Genomic DNA, 4,933 nt, shown 5'->3' on the forward strand with positions numbered 1-4,933 from the left:
TATTAATCTATCAGAGAAATTAGAGTCGCTTTTAACCATTTGAGGATCAAAGGGCTTTACCACTTTCCAACTAACAAATGTCATCTCCATTGGATTTTGAATTGAAATGATATCCTGCAGCACCAGAAACCTGAACATTACAAAAGAAAAGGAGAGCAACACTGAGACCATGTTGAACATGCCTTTATTTATGGTACACTCCGAAGAAAATAGAAATTCTTATTGTGTATATCTGGACATGGTGCAGAACTGCGAACGCACTCCTTAAAGGAACATTCCATCTCAATCCCAGAAACAATCTTTTACAGTAATGAAATCACAAAACCATGGATTTGAAATCACGCACTGTGGAATAAATCACATTGGTAAGCTCCCTGGGTCGATACATCCACCACTCTCAGCAGGATGGGGATCGCACCTGGGATCTTCCTGGTCCCTATGGCTCAGTTCCACACTGGGCAGAGCATGTACCTGCAGTGCCATGATAGATGCACAGCCCCTCCTCCTCCCGCCCATCCCCCCATTCTTCCAGCTGTCTAGAACAGAACAGAAAATAAACACAAAGTGATACATTTAGAAAATATCTTTATCGATTTTTTAAATGATGAATTCACTGACAACACTTACAATGGAATGAAGCTTTAAATGAGGAGGTAAAAGAACCTAAGAAGAAATTATTTTAGAGATCTGCGTGGAGGGAAGTGAGAAACACTGACTTCACTGACTTCTCACTCCTACCTTTAATCATGGAAAATACACGAAAAGGATCAGAATCTAAAATATAGAAGCATCGTGATCTGTGGATACTTCCCCTTTACATACACACATCTGTATACTGTTATCAAGGTAGTAGTAAGACACCACTACGAGTTGATGTGTACATGGAGTTTCCCCAAGATTTGCGTGTGTTTGCGGAGGAGTGGGGGAGTTGGGGGGGGGGGGAGGACAAACCTATTTTTGGAAGTGTTCTTTGCGGTTAGTTACTCCCTTGGGATTAAATCAGTTGGGGGATCTATAACAGTGAAAATCGTACACTGTCCATTGGAATAGACTTGATGGGTAGAATGGCCTTTTCTCATTCATTCTATCAATGTATTTGGCAATTTCTGCATGAATGTGCCTTTTTTTCTAGATACATATACATTGGTTTGTCTTTGGGTGAATTTTTGTGCTCATCAGTGTGAGGGATGTCAGTGCCTGGCAATGGAATACTTTTTCTATTTTTGTTACCAATGCCACCATCAAGCATTCCAAACAGGTGCAGCATGACTAGATGCAAGGGAAAATTCCCTTTACTCTGCCCCAAGAATGCACCTTAACCCTAATATTAGCACAACACTAGTATAAATCTTGTCATTTCCCACACCAGTTATCGTTTTGGTCTCTATAAGCAAGATTGACAATTTAGAGTCAAATTATGGCAGTTTTCTTCCATCACTCTCGAAAAGAATCAGAAAAACAAGTGGCCTTCCAACACCAGGAATTTCATTGATTTCACTGATTTTTCTGAGGATCTTTGCAGCCAGCAGACATAGAAAATGATTGTCCCATAAACTGAGCTGGATTCAAATCCAGGTCCCAGAGATGAAAAAGTGCTGATTAACCCAATGCTTCGCTGAGTCTCCTTATCTGAGCCAAAATTTGTAATCAAAACAGGTCAATTATATTTGACAGCGTTTCTCCACAAATTCTGCAAAGTGAGACATTTATTTGAAGGACAGGACTATTATTGACATAAAATTGCTTGGCTACCATAAATTGCTCCCTTGCAGTATGGCTGAGAACTGACTGAACTGAAGGCAGTAGATTCAGGTAACAGGCAACATTGCAACTTGAACCTGCAACCTTAGCATTAAGTGATTATATTATGTCACTTTCCAGTGAAACATCTTTTATAATAACTTGTGGTAATTCTTTCATATACAATAACAACTTGCATATAAGTAGTGCCTTTATTATACCAAGACAGTTCACAGAGACGTAATCTAAAAAATGGATGCTGTGCCGAGAAGGAGATATTAGATTAGATGGGGTGACCAGAAGCTTAATCAAAGAAATGCATTTTAAGGAGGGCACTAAAGATCCAAAAGGAGGTGGAATGGCAGGGGCATCTTGGTGATAATTCAGAGTGTGGGACCTAGGCCATGTATGGTGCAGTGAAGGGAGGGAGCGAGGTGCACATGAGGCCAAAGTTAGAGCAATGGAGAGGTCTGGGGTTGGCGAGGGAGATGGCTTCTAGGATTAGTGGAGGTTATGGAGATAGTGAGGGGTGAGGCCATGAATGGATTTAGACATGAGGAAATGAATTTTAAATTTGAGGTGCTGGAGAACCAGAAGCCAATGTAGGTCAATGGGTTGAGGAATAATGGGTGAGTAGGACTTGGTGCAGGATAGGATACGGGCAGCAGAATTTTGGATGTGCTCAAATTTACGGAGGCAGGATGGGTTAGGAGGCCCACAGAAGCACACTGGAATATTTAGGTTTCGAGGTAATAAAGACGTGGATATGAATTTAAACAGCAGATGGACACAGATTGGGATGCAGACAGCTGATGTTATGGAGGTGGTAGTAGGTGTTCTTTATGATGGAGAGGATATAGGGTCAGAAACTCAGCTCAGGGTTGAATAGGACACAGAAACGGGGAATAGTCTGTTTCAACCTGAGTCAGTGGCAGAGAAGTAGGATGAAATCATTGGCAAAGTTACGAGTTTATGGCATCGATTGAATGCAATGGCTTTGGTCTTCCTAATGTTTAGTTGGAGCAAAGATGGGAGGAAAAGCAATGTGTGAGGAGGACACAAAAAACCTGCAAAAGGATGTCGACAGGCTAGGTGAGTGGGCAAAAATTTGGCAGATGGAGTATAATGTTGGCAGAAAAAAAAATAAAAAAGCAAGTTCTTATTTAAATGGAGAAAAATTGCAAAGTGCTGCAGTACAGAGGGGCCTGGGGGTCCGGGTGCATGAAACACAAAAGGTTAGTATGCAGGTCCAGCAAGTGATCAGAAAGGCCAATGGAATCTTGGTCTTTATTGCAAAGGTGATAGAGTATAAAAGTAGAGAAGTCTTGCTACAGTTATACAAGGTATTGGTGAGGCCACACCTAGAATACTGCGTAGAGCTTTGGTTTCCATATTTACGAAAGGATATACTTGCTTTGGAGGCAGTTCAGAGGAGGTTCACTCGGTTGATTCCAGAGATGAGGGGATTGACTTATGAAGAAAGGTTGAGTAGATTGGGCCTCTACTCATTGGAATTCAAAAGAATGAGAGGTGATCTTATCGAAACGTATAAGGTTATGAGAGGCCTTGAGAAGGTGGATGCAGAAAGGATGTTTCCACTGATTGGAGAGACTAGAACTAGGGGCATAAACTTAGGATAAGGGGACGCCATTTAAAATTGAGATGAGGAGGAATTTCTTCTCTCAGAGGGTTGTAAATCTGTGGAATTCGCGGCCTCAGAGAGCTGTGGAAGGTGGGTTATTGAATAAATTTAAGATGGAGATAGATAGTTTCTTAATCGATAAGGTGTTATGGGGAGCGTGCAGAGAAGTGAACCTGAGTCCATGATCGGATCAGCCATGATCGTATTACATAGAAACATAGAAAATAGGTGCAGGAGTAGGCCATTCGGCCCTTCGAGCATGCGCCGCCATTCAATGAGTTCATGGCTGAACATGCAACCTCAGTACCCCATTTCTGCTTTCTCGCCATACCCCTTGATATCCTTAGTAGTAAGGACTTTATCTAACTCCTTTTTGAATATATTTAGTGAATTGGCCTCAACAACACTCTGTGGTGGAGAATTCCACAGGTTCACCACTCTCTGGGTGAAGAAGTATCTCCTCATCTCGGTCCTAAATGGCTTACACCTTATCCTTAGACTGTGAACCCTGGTTCTGGACTTCACCAACATTGGGAACATTATTCCTGCAACTAGCCTGTCTAAACCTGCCAGAATTTTAAACGTTTCTATGAGGTCCCCTCTCATTCTTCTGTACTCCAGTGAATATAAGCCCAGTTGATCCAGTCTTTCTTGATATGTCAGTCCCGCCATCCCAGGAATCAGTCTGGTGAACCTTCGCTGCACTCCCTCAATAGCAAGAATGTCCTTCCTCAATTTAGGAGACCAAAACTGTACACAATACTCCAGGTGTGGCCTCACCAAGGCCCTGTACAATTGTAGTAACACCTCCTTGCCCCTGTACTCAAATCCCCTCGCTATGAAGGCCAACATGCTATTTGCTTTTTTAACCGCCTGCTGTACCTGCATGCCAACCTTCAATGACTGATGTACCATGACACCCAGGTCTCGTTGCATCTCCCCTTTTCCTAATCTGTCACCATTCAGATAATAGTCTGTTTCTCTGTTTTTACCACCAAAGTGGATAACCTCACATTTATCCACATTATACTTCATCTGCCATGCATTTACCCACTCACCTAACCTATCCAAGTCACTCTGCAGCCTCATAGCATCCTCCTCGCAGCTCACACTGCCACCCAACTTAGTGTCATCCGCAAATTTGGAGATACTACATTTAATCCCCTCCTCTAAATCATTAATGCACAATGTAAACAGATGGGGCCCCAGCACAGAACCTTGCGATACCCCACTAGTCACTGCCTGCCATTCTGAAAAGTACTCATTTACTCCTACTCTTTGCTTCCTGTCTGCCAACCAGTTCTCAATCCACGTCAGCACACTAACCCCAATCCCATGTGCTTTAACTTTGCACATTAATCTCTTGTGTGGGACCTTGTCGAAAGCCTTCTGAAAGTACAAATACACCACATCAACTGGTTCTCCCTTGTCCACTCTACTGGAAAGATCCTCAAAAAATTCCAGAAGATTTGTCAAGCATGATTTCCCTTTCACAAATCCATGCTGACTTGGACCTATCATGTCACCTCTTTCCAAATGCGCTGCTATGAC

The sequence above is a fragment of the Pristiophorus japonicus genome, chromosome 6 (assembly GCF_044704955.1).
Source record: "Pristiophorus japonicus isolate sPriJap1 chromosome 6, sPriJap1.hap1, whole genome shotgun sequence".
In the NCBI taxonomy this organism is placed as follows: Eukaryota; Metazoa; Chordata; class Chondrichthyes; family Pristiophoridae; genus Pristiophorus; species Pristiophorus japonicus.